The sequence below is a fragment of the Tetrao urogallus genome, assembly GCF_951394365.1.
Source record: "Tetrao urogallus genome assembly, chromosome: 5".
Classification (NCBI taxonomy): Eukaryota; Metazoa; Chordata; class Aves; order Galliformes; family Phasianidae; genus Tetrao; species Tetrao urogallus.
Window position 1 is genome coordinate 62806511 of NC_136818.1, and position 14645 is coordinate 62821155.

Here is a 14645-nt window from a genome sequence, read left to right on the forward strand (position 1 = left end):
GAGGAAGCTTTGTATAAATAAGAACATGAAATGCTCCCTGAGGGCAGTAGCTTTTATTTATCCCCTCAGTGTGACAGAAAAGAAGCATGAAACCATCTTCTGTGTTTTGAAGCATTCCTGCAGCTCTGGTGTGGGTGCACAGGGCATCCAGGGGAAGGTCCTCTCCTGCCGGGGCAGCACCTGAAGTTGGAAGATTCTGTCCTAAGGCAGAGAAACTGCTCTCATAGAATCATAGAATCACCAAGGTTGGAAAAGACCTAAAAGCTCATCCAGTCCAACCGTTCGCCCATTCCCAATAGCTCCCACTAAACCATGTCCCTCAACACAACATCCAGCCTTTCCTTGAACACCCCCAGGCTCGGTGACTCCACCACCTCCCTGGGCATCCATTCCAGTGCCTGACCACCCTTTCTGAAAAGTAATACTTCCTCATGTCCAATGCATTTGTTCTTAAACTCATGAAAAAAAGGCTGTAGGTTAGCTTAATGTCAAGGCTCGGTTATACTGAAAAGTGGCAATCTTGTAGGGGAAAAGTCTTGTCTCCTGGGCTGTGATGCTGTCAGTGCAGCTATCCACTCGTTATTTGAATCTTAATTATTGACGATGGAATTTCTAAAAAGCTCTGCTAAAATGAAGATGAAGGTGATATTTAAATGTTCCCTGCTGCTGAGGTGTGCGATTGTGAGCATCCTGTTCTGATAAAACGCAGTGCCTCAGCAACAGGAGCTCTGCAGCTGTCTCCATTGCACTGCTGTACTTATCTGGATTTCAGAGGAGAAGAAAAATAGAAATAATCATCCCTTGGCTCTTGCTGTCGCGTTTGGAATAGTGTTTCTGGGGCACTCTAGTGGAACAAATGTGTTCTTTAGACAATATTTAGTGCAATTTGTCAAGTTGGTGAAGTAGAGTGGAATTAAATGGGCGGTGGAAGAGGGAATGGAAGGAAGTAAGTTGTTAACTCCTATCACGGTCTGGCAGCGCGGCTCTGCTTCCAGGAGCAGCGGTGCTTTGGGATGGGTCTCTGTTAGCATGGGGGTTTCTGCCACTGCCAGTAACTGCTGTGCTCTGCAGCAATGATTCAGCATCTACCTGAGCAGCACTTGCAGGTGACTGCAGGACCTGTGAGTGGAGGCTGTGTTTGCGCAGCTCAGCTGGGGATTTGCTTCCCGCAGACGAGTCCAGTCTGTTTGTCTTTGCTTTTGCCTCCAGGAAGCTGTTATGTGAAGGAGTTTTTGGACAGGAAAAGTTATAAACTAAATAGAGAAGGCAAACAAAGGCTGAAGTAAATGAGCTAAGTATTCCTGCTCTATCATTTTGAATGAAGAATGCCGTGGTTCTACGGATGTCATCTTTGGGCGTAAGTTTGTGAATAGGTTTCTGCCCATCCCCAGCCGCTGATGGATGCCCCTGAGCTGCCACTCACTGATGATGTGTAATGTTGTTGTTTCTGGGCTGTGAGTCACATCAGGGAAGTGCTTCCTTCTGGAAGGATCCTGCTTTCGTATTGTCCTTCTTTGTAACCTGGATGGCTTCTTGGGCTGGTTTACAGCAAAGAGCAGTGCCAACACAAGCGGTGGTGTGGTGCAGGCTGGCTGAGGTGGTTCTGTCTTGTTTTCTGTCCAAACTGAAGCTCGCGTGTGTACCCTGTGAAGCACTTGGTGGTTTAATAGATCCGTGGAGTAAAAATAAATTAAAAAATAAGAAATGAGTGGGTGAACCCAGAAAGTGAATCGCATTGCCTGAATCCCAGTGTGATATCCAGAAGCACGTCTTATTTCCCAGTACTCTTCAAGCCTCCTTATTCACCTCTGGTCTCGGACATTTGTTTGTCATGCTTTTTGTGTTCATTTACATGCTGCATGCTTGTTTTCCCAGTGCTGTGAGCTGGGCTTCCTTTCAGCATAGCTTGGGAAAGCAGATCCCCTGTGGCCGTACGCTGCTTTAGATGGCCACATCGCAGCTGGTGGTCACATCTTAAGGATACCACGCAAAGACAAAAGTAGAGGAACTGAACAAGAAGAATAATAGCCTTATTGCCTTACAGTGGAACATATGCTGGGGAGCTGCGTGTCTGTAGAAGCAGGGATGGCTGTGCAGGAGCTGCCCTTTCCCTGGGCAGCGGGCTGAGGTGCCGCCCGTCCTGCCCCTGGAGCACTCAGAGCTCAGTAACCCAAACCCAAGGCTTCAGTTGGTTGTTTCTCATTGATTGCCCCTGTTTGAGAGCGTGCTCTTGTGCAGCTTAGTGCTTCGTTTGGCACTTCTCTGGTTGCCCCATGGGGACGTTATCATGATGGTAGCGATCCATTCTGTTCTCAAACGCTAGCGTTATTTCTGGACAGGGCTGTTTTTGAGACATACATTGCTGCATATTGATGCGGGGCTTAGTCATCAAGCCTCCCTCCTGTTCATTTCCTAAATAACTGCTTAAAACTCTTCGATAGCAAGTAAATCTTTTGGTCTGTTTAAAGAAAATGTCCTCTGCCCTCTGTGTTTGCCTCCTGTTGTGATCTTCAGCATTCCCATTTTTCCTCCGATTGGGGTAAACCCCAAACTTACAAAGTGGAACCCGAAAGCATTTGCCTCAAACACACCCCTTGGTAGCTGGTATTTACATAAAACATGCTGACACCAGGTTGGGGAGATTGAGTGGGATGCTTTCTCAGCTGTTGAAATTTGCACACGAGATGGGAGATGTTTTGATTTAAAAGGGTTCGCTGAATATCTCTGCCATTTATTCCCATGTGTCAGTATCAAAGCAGTGTCTCTCTAGGCATTTTGCCCACTTCCTTTTTTTTTTTTTTTGTTCCTTTTCATTAGTTCTTAGATATTTTTTTTTTCGTAAGGTTGGAATGTATTTATACTTTTCTCTTAATGGAGGCACTTAGTAGCTTAATGACATAAATATGTGTAAAATGCCTTTCGGATAGGAATGAAGATAATACTACCCATTTTTTAGATTTCCTATTCCTTTTCAAAAGCATTTGTAAATTCATTCTTTCATTCATCAGAAGAAGTAGGGGTGAGCCAGAGACCTGTGAAAGTTAGGATGAGGAAAACCCATCTCATAAGCACATGGCTGAGAGGCTGGTGCAATTGCAAGAGGTTAGGGTTCTTTTTTGGACCATAGGGCAGTTAACTTGGCACCTGGCCTGATGGCTGCTGATGGGTTTTACCTGTCTCAGAGGGAAAGCAGATCCTAGCCCAGGAGCTGGCAGGGCTTGTGGAGAGGGCTTTAAACTGGATATGAGGTGGGAAGGGGATAAAACCAGGCCTGCTGGAAATGAGCCTGGGGGAACGATGATAAGATTGGGGTGAGGCAGGGGGCTCAGCTGAAGTGCATCTACAGCAATGCACACAGCATGGGCAGTAAACAGCTGGAGGCCATCGTGCAGCAGGCAAACTATGAATTAGTTGCCATTACAGAAACATGGTGGGATTGCTGCCATGGTTGGAGTGCTGCAGTGGATGGCTATGAGCTCCTCACGAGGGATAGGGAAGGAAGGAGGAGCGGTGGTGTGGCTCTCTATGTTCGAGAGTGTTTTGATGTTATTGAGCTTGTAGCTGGGGATGAGAAAGTTGACATTCTGTGGGTAAGGATTGGGGGAGGGCCAACAAGGCAGACATGTTGGTAGGGGTCTGTTATAGACTGCCTCACCGGGATGAAGAGACAGATGAGTTCTGTGAGCAGCTGGCAGAAGTTGCACGATCGCCAGCCCTTGTTCTCATGGGTGACTTCACCTTCTCTGATAAAAGCCAGAAATACAGTAGAGCACAGGAGAGGCACTTTGGCCACAACAACCCCAGGCAACGCTGCAGCCTTGGGGCAGAGTGAGTGGAAGGCTGTGTAGAGGAAATGGACCTGTGGTCATTGGTCAGTGCTTGGCTGAACGTGAGCCAGCAGTGTGCCCAGGTGGCCAAGAAGGCCCATGGCATCCTGGCTTGTGTCAGAAATAGCCCTGCCAGCAGGAACGGGGATGTGATTTAGTGGGAAATATTGGTGATAGGCGGATGGTTGGGTCATGGAGGACTTTTCCAACCGTGGTGATTTTATGGTTCTGCTTAATGGGTAATGCCTTCCTGCTCTGGGAATAGCAAAGGAGTGTACCACTATGATATCTATTTTATATCTGCACATTCTTCTAACTTGTGATTTCTAGCATGAGGCCACTGCTGTGATAGCATATTAGCATATGGTTTGTTTGGTTTGTTTTTTGAGCTGTATTGAAAGAGCCTTCTCTCGAGGAAGAGAACTCCATCTTCTTAAATCAGTGCTGAAATGACTTTTAAGAAGTATGAAATAAGATATATATATATATTTTTTCTTCTCCTTGTACTGGGAAAAACATTCCCTTTTTCATTTCTTTATTTTTATTTGCTCCGTGTGGATTCTGATGCTTCTGGCCACTCAGAAACTAGAGCAAAACCTTTTTTTAGTAACTGGAGCAGAATTTTCATAATAAACCTGATCTCCTACAGATTCAGAGCCTCTTTAGGGGGAAGTGAGGGAAGGAGACTGGAATTAGGGAGGGTTATAAGCAATGTAATTTCAAGGATCTGTATTCTGAAAAAGTCTCTGTGGATTTGGTGCTGCTGCTTGGATTAGGAGGCCCTTTAATTTGCTTTTAATTAAAGTGATTTTCATTTATTCTATGCCTTCTTCGAAAGTCCCAAGGCACCTTACAAACTTGTGATTATGTACAGAAAATGCAAAATGCATATTCATGTGGTGCTGACGTTCCATGTTGAAGTGAAGGCTGAAAATGAGTTTTACCTTCCTTTTTACTGTTAGTATTTTATAACCTCAATTCCCCCTTATAGCACTACAGCTGTGCATTTGATCTCAGAGTCCGCAGTCCAAAATGTAGGCACTGACCTTCCATGAAGTATCTTATCCAAATCATGTATTTAAATAGCCTAATTTTTGCAGCCTCGCTAAGTTGGAGGAAAAAAGACTTGAAAATACCTTATTAAAAAAAAAAAATGCATCTGTTGCAGAGAATCCCAAATAAAATGCAGTGAAGCAGTATATTAAACTGGAACTTGGCAGAAGCGCAAGGCGCCTGTGGAATCGTCATGGAAAGCAGAAGAGCTTGCCTTGGGTTCGTTCGCTGTGTTTTGGAAGGAGGAAAGGCTGCGATGGCAGAGATGCTGGGACTTCTTTCCGAGTTGCTGAGTTCAGGCAGCTCTAAGTGAACATGATGACATTTCATTGTGGGGCTGCGGTTTGCTGCAGGCAGAAGTTTGTGATGCATTGCTCAGTATGACTGTACGTATTCTCTGACTGTATGAGGACTTTGAGGTGCAGCAGTTAAAGTGGAAAAATAGAACGGAGTCATTAAAAGCAATGTAGGTGTCTTTATTATGAAATTGGGTCTTGAGGAAATGAGTCTCCTACAGTAGAAGAAAAGTGGAGAATGCTGCTGGTTTGTAGAGAGCGAGAAATTTCACTGCTCAAGTTTGGGTAAGCAGAATGCCACTCTTAACATTACGCTGTTGTTTGAGGATATTACACCCGAATTGTGAGCAGCATATTTTCTTATAAAGCGTTTTTTGTTTTCTAAATGAATACAGCAGTGTTCGTTTGTATGGAGGAGTTGTTCATGAGGAACTTTCCCAGGATCTGGCAGTTGAAGAGAGGGCTGCGCTCAGCACTTCGAAGAGGTTTTTCTTTTTTGCTTAAGTTACAGCAGCGTTTCAACCTCCCAAAAGCTGTTTGGTGGGTAGCATTAAGAGTCTGTGCCCATTTGCTGTGTATAGCAGGTACAGTCCTGGATGTGGCAGAGGCACTGCTGGTGGAGGCCACAGTTGCATGGTGAGGATGGAGTGATCCCAGTAACCAGAGCACTTTAGCTTCCAGGATTTCCCTTCCTAACAGTTGAGTGATTTGATCATTATGGGCTTTTTGTTGTTGTTTGTGTTTTGTTCACCATTATTTCCCGAACCTCTTCTCTGTCTGTTGCTCTGCAGTCAAAACCATGAAACCTTCATGTTGTTTTCTGATAGAACCACTTCTACTGGTCGGTACAAGTGACTGAAGGTGTGAAGTCTGCGATTTGGGGAAGTGATGGTGAAAGTCATCGTGAGGTGAAGTGCCTCCTGGGGCAGGTATGGGCCCTGCTCTCCCTCCTTTTTTTATGGGACAGCCAATGTTTTGTGTCTGAGTCTTTTCTTTTAGGCAGGGATTGGCTGATTTCTGAGATGAAGCTAAGGTGGGCCTGATGCTTCTTGGGTTCCTACAAACATAGGTTAGGCAATAGGAAAGCCGCCAAGTAAAAAAAAGCCTTTCATTTCTTTTTCTCTTGTTTAGTTGACTCCATTTAACCTTGAGTTAGACATCAGACTGAATTACGAAAGGTGGTTGTGGCCGTCTTGTGAAACTGCTGCTCTCTGTTGCACTGTAAACAGATTATAATAAGTGACTTCTTTGGGATTGCATTCATCTGACGCCAGGAAACATGCTGCAGGGTGATTCCTCGTGAAACTTGGGGATGTTAAGGTGCTGGACTTAGTGCCAGCTTATGCATTTAGGGTGAAAGCATGCGAGTTGTGTGTTTTAAAGGACTTTGCCTGCCATCTGTATTGCATCTATGTTTCATTGTTCCGCTGAGGCACAGATGTCAGGGGAAGGACTGAATGGAGTTACGTAAATGTGCAGATTGTTGCTCTGTTTGAAATTAGAATGAGCCAGTCCTGCTTCGGCTGCAAGGAGGTCACGGGGCTGGAAGCCGGAATGAAGAGATGAGCTGTAACATCCTCACGTGCTTCAGGACAAAAGGTGTAGACAAAATTCACCCAGAGGGTGGTGAGGTCATCCTGGTTGCCCAAGGAGGCTGTGGATGCCCCATCCCTGCAGGCGTTCAAGGCCAGGCTGGATGTGGCTCTGGGCAGCCTGGTCTGCTGGTTGGTGACCCTGCACATAGCAGGGGGTTTGATGCAGATGATCATTGTGGTCCTTTGCAACCCAGGCCATTCTATGATTCTATGAAGTGGCAGTTCAGTGCACAGACAGAGAGAACAGCCTTATCAGCATCCCACAGAGCGCACCTTAGCGGACTGTTTCACCTGGGAAATCAGTCTGTCCCTGTTTGAGAAAGATTCAGCCACAGCAATCAGTTGCCTTCTGCCATGGTCACCTTTTGTGGTCAATTTTAGAAGCACTTGTAGTGTTTCTTTCAGGTCTAGTGGTTAATTAATGGATTTCAGGTGGGTTGGTGTGCTTAGGGGAAGCCTCTGGGTGGCCTATGCAAACCTATTCTTTAGGATTGGTGGTGGGGAGCCCTGTTAACACAGCCAGAAATGCAGACAGAGGAAACAGCGTGTAGGGATGGCTTGCACAGCTGTCAGCAAATGCCTGTGTGGAGCTGCTCGTGCTCCTACTGAATTGAGATGCAATGACATTTGTGAGTTTGTCTTTCTCGAGTGCTTGTGGCAAATGGTCAAAATGCTGGCAATTGAGGTCTGCTAGAATAAATGCTGCAGCTCTTCAAGCATTTCATATTCATCAAGAAGCATTTCTGCTGATTATTTAAGATGCGGTGGATGAGTTGGATGTTAGTTAACGTCCTCCTGATTTTGCATTCTGTATACATCCAAAACATCCTCACAAACATCCTCTGTACATCAAAAACACAGAAGGCATGCACAGCCTGACCTTTGAACGCAGAGCTTTTTCCTGTTTATGTTGGCCAGGACCCTTAGAAAAACTATTTATTCCGTCATGAAGAAAACTACCAAATAAGTTAACATCTGTGGAAGCTTGTGGAGGGCAGGTAGTGGAACTTGGCATGCTCTGCATGTCTGGAGGAGGCTGGGCCTTTCAGGAGCTCATTCAGGCTTTTGTGTGATAGCATCTTCTTATCATTGCAGCCACATGGCATCAGAATGAAATGACTGCTGCCACTCTTATCAGAGAGCAAGTGCTGAAATCACATTTGCACAGCAGCTGTTCCTCATTTAATCTGAACAAGCAGGAGAGCGAAGTTCTGTATACGTCACTTCCTTCTGGATGATGCTCAGCTGTAGGTTTATGTGCAGTCTCCCTTTGGGTGACCTGGCTGATGGGGTGAAGTGCAAGCTCAGCAGGTTGGCAGATGGCCTGACTGGAAGGGCAGGGCTGCCGTGCAGGGCATGGAGGGTCTTGAGGAACCTCCTGGTGTCAGCCAGTGCCCAGTGTGAGGGCATGGAGGAAAGGCTGGAGCAGAGACAGGTGGCTGCAGGGTTGGGCTGAGGTGCCTTCAGGTGCCTGAAGGGCAGCAGTGCAGGAGAGCCAGGCTTGTCTAGTGCAGGGATGAGTTGCAGCAAGAGAAATTGCAGCTGGTTGTATGGTGGGAGGAAAATCCCCCGTGAGAGTGGATGCAGCATGGAGCAGGGGTCCTGCCAGGCTGCAGCATCCCTTGGTTGGAGAGCCACCAGTGCCTGTCCCACTGAGGTCTGTTATTGCTGATCATTGTGACCGCGCTGTGAGAATGTTTATCGCTTATGTGCAGAGTTTGTACTGATGGAGCAGTTCAGCTTATCACTGCAGATGTGTGTGCTGTGCTGTGGGAACGCGTGGCTTTAAAGCATTCTCTGCATATAGAATTACATTATTTGAAATTAATTTTCATGGATTGGTTGTACTGCTATGCTTCTATTTCAGGCTGTGCTGTCAGCTGGTGTACTTCTGGAAATCAAAACCAATTCTACCGATTCAGAGGAGAGCAAAATTTTGTGTTCATGTGATGATCAAAATATCCATCTTGTAGCAGTCTGGTGGGCAAAATGAAAGTACTGCTTATCCCTAGAAAGGGGGGTTTTCTTGTGATGCAGATCTGAGTACTGTTCGGTAAAGGCATCACTGCAGTCTGTAGTTTACAATTATTTAAATAAATGGAGAAGTAAATCTGCATTTCGGTGATAACAAGGTAACACATGAGAACACTGGTCAGTCATCCCATCCTGTTTTCTGGGAAGAGCTCATCTTGATCCATCCCATTTTACACTACCTGTGTTTATAAAATAGTACTTTTCCTACCCCTGTTATACCAGAACCAGTTTGTAAGTGAAGTAAGATACATCTGTCACAGCTACCATGTAATCCTGCACTGTTTTGAATTTTCTGTATTGAAAGATAAGTGATTGATTTTGGTCAATCTGGTACAGTTTGTCTTACATTTCTGGAACCACAAAAGTAGATGTGCGGTATTTTGCATATCTGAATGAGGATGCATTAATTAAAAGTCACAAACTGTTAAAAGTCATGGATCATTAACAACAATCTAAAGTTGAAGCAGAGGAGGGTTTCCTGCGGATCAGGAGGAAGCTCTGCAAACTTCAAGTGTCAGCATGATTTATGTGGGTTTAGATATTAATAGAAGGAGGAGATTGGGAAACTACTTGGAGATAAGCAGATAATTATGTTCAGTGCTACGCTGTGCCCTGCATGCTGGGAGTTGCCCTCCAGATCCAAGCCAAGAGCCAAGGGCTGCTGCTTTGGGGGTCCAGGAGGCTCAAAGCTTTGGTTTTTCCAGGCTTTCTCCTGAGACTTGAGTTCCCTGCTGCCTGTTCTGAGGGCAGTGAGATCACAGAATCTTTGTGAGCTCTTTTCTACCTGGTCAGTTTGGAGATGGCTGGTTGGGTGCACAGGTGGCCTTCTGTGTGTTTTACCAGCTTGCATTGAGCATCGTTGGGTTTTGTCATCTTTCCCCAGTTCTGATCAGGAAATGTGAAGTTTGACAAAACTTGAAATCTGCGGGCTTTGTCACCTCCCTATTTATCCTTTTTCCAGATCACTGAAGAGTTGCTTTTAGTTACGTTGCCCAGACACCAGCACAGCTCCATGTGAAACACTTCTGTGAAACCGGTAGGTAGTTAAAGCAGAAAAACAGAAGGGTAGAAGTGACCTGCTAGCAGGTCTTCACCTGTGTTTGAAAGCATGATGTAGTCAGGAACTTCAGTTGTATGCTTCTCTAAGAAGATCCCTTGGACGTGTTTTCCATTGCAGTATTCATACCGCCTGCTGTTTATGCAGTAAGGAGGAAAAAAATCCCATCCCACTGATCTGTACGTTGTGTGTGCCTTGGCCAAGAAGGCCAATGGCATCCTGGCTTGCATCAGAAACAGCGTTGCAAGCAGGAGCAGAGAGGTGATTGTTCCCCTATATTCAGCCCTAGTGAGGCCGCACCTCGAGTACTGTGTCCAGTTTTGGGCCCCTCACTGCAAGAAAGATATTGAGGCCCTGGAACGTGTTCAAAGGAGGGCAACAAAGCTGGTGAGGGGTCTGGAACACAGGGCTGATGAGGAGAGGCTGAAGGAGCTGGGAATGTTCAGCCTGGAGAAGAGGAGGCTCAGGGGAGACCTTATTGCTCTCTATAACTTCTGAAGGGAGGTTGTAGTGGGCTGGGGGTCGGCCTCTTCTCTTGTGTCATTAGTGATAGGAGCAGAGGGAATGGCTTCAAGCTACGGCAGGGGAGATTCAGGCTGGACGTTAGGAAGTATTACTTTTCAGAAAGGGTGGTCAGGCACTGGAATGGATGCCCAGGGAGGTGGTGGAGTCACCGAGCCTGGGGGTGTTCAAGGAAAGGCTGGATGTTGTGTTGAGGGACATGGTTTAGTGGGTGCTATTGGGAGTGGGTGAACGGTTGGACTGGATGAGCTTTTAGGTCTTTTCCAACCTTGGTGATTCTATGATTTTATGATTCTATGTTACTCCTTGAAGTGGGAGCCTTGCTTTGTTGTTGGAGAATCAAGATGTTCATCCTTTGGAAAACATTCCCCGCAGGTTCATCTTTCTGCAGCTCAAAGTGACTTTAAAGAAGGCACTGCCTTATCTAGGTAACACGTGTTGGGAAGTCATTTAGTGAGCAAATTGCCAGATAATTGCACTGGTGGTAATTGCATCTTAAATGGATCTGCTCTTTAGGAAAATGCTGAAAATGAATGGTTCTTCATCTTGATACGAAAATATTGGTTCTGTTATATTAATTAGCACACTGTGGAGTAGGAAAATATATATATTTTTTCTTAAGGAAGATGTTTAAGCTATCTGTTTTCATTTTCAGTTGATGCCTTTAGTTGGTTCCTTGGAATAATCAAAGCTCTCTTTGCATCTGTGTATGAGAGAGAGAGAGAGAACAAAGTTATAGGACGTCAGTCAGTGAAACAGCAAAGATTTTTGGTAAAACAGAACTCTTGAGCGTATCTCAGGATTTTGTGTAGCTCTGTCAACCCCGCTGTGGTCATACCTGCATTGCCACTGGCAGCACCATTTTGCTGTTGTTTCTGCAATGAGCAGCCAGGCTTTTGGATCAGCAGCCTGACCAAGGCATGGCATCCACGAGACCCAGAGAAGCGAGGAGTTGGGCTCACTGCTTCATGCGTGGAAGCATGAATGCATTTGGAATGCACTTTCAAAGCTTTTGTGTGTGTGGCAGTTTGGGGATGACTGAAACCTTATTTTCAGACGTGGTAGGGTTCTGTTTCATGGGATGTTTGTAACTTGGTTTGCCCTCCTTCCACAGATACGCTTTCTCTTTCATTCTGAGTTGACCTACTCAGCCTGTGGAAAACAGGTCCCTTGGAAGCCATTGCCTTTTGGCTGTGTTTGTTGGGATTTGTCAGGGAAGTGTTTTTTACAGCAGAGTAGAAGTAATGAGGCAAGTATGGGAAGCATCCAGCAATTGACCCAAGTTTAGTTTCCATCACGTTTCTTGGTAATTAGATTTATCAACTCTTTTTTAAATATTATTTTAAATCTTTACATCGCTTATTCCTGTGATACAGAGGGAAAAAAGTATGAGAGTGAAATGGGTGCAAAACCAGCTGAAGCCTGGAGGTGAGTTACAACCCCTTTGTTGTCTCTTTTCCCCATACAGTGACTATGGTTCTTTGGTTCTTGCAGGAAATGTATGTGACGTATTTGAGTATAAGGGAGAAGAATTTAGTGTATGATTTCTTTTGAGAATTGCCCTGGTGCTGCTTCTGATAAGAGCAGGGTATGTCTTAGGAGACAGCTAACTTGCACTGAGTTGTACATTAATGGCTTCAGCTGGAAAATAAGATCATAAGCACAGAATATGCATGCCACAGGGCAGGTTGCTGTACTTGGCAGCTCGAAAGGCAAATGGGATCCTGGGCTCCATCAGGAGAGGGGTGGTCAGCAGGGACAGGGAAGTGATTGTCCCTCTCTACTCGGCTCTTGTGAGGCCCCATCTGGAGTACTGTGTCCAGGTGTGGAGCCCTCAGTACAAGAAAGACATGGAGATTTTGGAAAGGGTCCAGAGGAGGGCGACTAAGATGATCAGGGGGCTAGAGCACCTCCCCTATGAGGACAGGCTGAGGGAGTTGGGCTTGTTCAGCCTGGAGAAGAGAAGGCTGCGGGGCGACCTCATTGCAGCCTATCAATACCTGAAGGGAACCTACACCCAGGAGGGGAGTAAACTCTTCATAAGGGCTGACAATAGCAGGACTAGGGGAAATGGATCCAAGTTGAAGGAGGGAAGATTTAGGTTGGATGTTAGGGGGAAGTTCTTTACGAGGAGAGTGGTTAGGCCCTGGAACGGGCTGCCCAGGGAGGTTGTGGATGCCCCGTCCTTGGACGTGTTCAAGGCCAGGTTGGACGGGGTCCTGGGCAACCTGATCTAAATGTGTATGTTTGGTGGCCCTGCTAGGCAGGGGGGTTGGAACTACATGATCCTTGAGGTCCCTTCCAACCCGGGTGATTCTGTGATTCTGTGATTCTGTGATTCTGTGTACTGAATGTCTAATGTGATAGGGAAGAAAGGGATGTGCTTCAGACACATCTGCAGAGCTGCTCATAAACGTAGCCTGGTTCCATCACTGCGGAGTGCTGTGTGTACAACCCCAGTAATCTGCTGTTGGGGAGTGTGTGCAATAGGGACAAGCTGGTGGTTATGTCTCAGGCACGCAGAGCTTCAGCTGCTCTGTCTTTTTCAGATTTAACATTTCCATTCTCTTTCCTCCAAATGAGTTGTTTCCTACACGTATGGGGGGGGAAGAAAAAAAAGCTGCTGGGGACAGAATTTTGAATTTAAACTCATGCAGGTGAATTGCAGGAACCCCAATTTATTATTATTGTTGTTTTTGGAGGGGAAGGAAGGCGATGAGCGATGTGAGCAGTTGCTAACTGAGTGTGAGGGAGTTGTGTCCTGGTTCTCCAAGCCAGGTATCCCCATAGTGCTGGGCAGTGGTACAGGGAAGAGCAGTTGGGGACAATTCTGCAGCTTCCCTTTCCTTTCTCTGTGTGACCATACGTAGGGTGGGATGTGGGGAGGACTGGATACTGAATATTTCATTTCCTTCTATCACAGGTAGATGTCCTTTGTTGGATTAGTGGAATCAGAGAATGTCCCAAGTGGAAAGGACCCATATGGATCGTCTAGTCCAGCTCATTCTTTCCCAGTATAGAACTGAGTGTGCTCATTCCCAGGCTCTCAGTAGGGCTGCTCTGCCGAAAAAAAAGAGGGGATTTCAGTCTGTTGTACCTTCATCCAGTGTTCAGTCTGCCTGGAATTCCCTTTTCCAGTCACAGGAGGAAAATGTTAATGGTTTAGCATGGCCACAGCCTCTTGTGTTGTTCCGTTGAATCCCTGGGATGAGCAGTTATCACATGCTACAGCTGCAAGCAAAATAACTCAGAAACCAAATTTCCACGGCCAGGGTGAGGCTACACAAGTGTGCTGCCTATAAAAAAAGCTCAGCCTTCCTTCGGCTGGTTTATTTGGAGAGAAGAGTTTGACACACAGCAGCGTTCAGGAGATCGGGCAAAATGGGGGCCATGGGGCAGCAGTGCTGGTTCTCGAGCGGTTCTGCGTTGGCTGCAAGACAGGTAAATAAAAGGGAAATGATAAAGAAAAAAATGGGTTTGTAATGGAGGCAGTGTGTAGGTGTTTGTGGATTTGTGCACTTTTGGGACTGCAGGAGGGAGGTACGGATGTTGTGTGCCTACCATTCGTAACCGCGGTGTAACAAATGACTCAAAATGCAAGATGAAAATTAATAGAAAAAACAATCCAAGTAAAATATTAGCACCAGAGTGTGTGTAAATGGTACTGCTTTCATTCTGAAGGCTTCTGACATGCTATTTTAAACCTGTTTCATCAGGAAGTGTTATAAAAAGAAGAAAGATCGACTGCTGTTGTTTCATCTCTGAAGCTAGAAGTGTCATTTCAGTACTTTTGGGGTCGTTCTGTATCTGACAGACTTAAATTAAGTGTTTGTGTTTCTGTAGCCTAAGGGAATCTCGGCTCATCTGCAGGTTTTACAGTTGCCTTATTAAAAAGTAGCTATTTAATTAGCTGTGTCATCCTGGCGGTCTCCGTTTTTATGTCAGAAGTGATGGGAGCACACCATTCCAATCCATATAAACCCATCTCAGTCCTTCTAAAATGAAGCTTCCTGTGAAAGCTTCACCTTCTTCTTCATGCTTTATTTCATGGGCCGTGTGAAGTGAGGGAATTGAATGTGTAAGGAGAGCTGGCCACCGAGCCTTGGGGATGTGGGATGGTTCTGCACCCAGCAGATGGCTTGGGTAGGCACGTGGTTGGGTCAGCTTCTTTCTTCAGAGATTGCCATATCAAACGTTGGGGCAGAAAAGAAAGGAATCTTAATAATGATAATAATAATTCCTGTCCTTCAGAAAGCAGTGG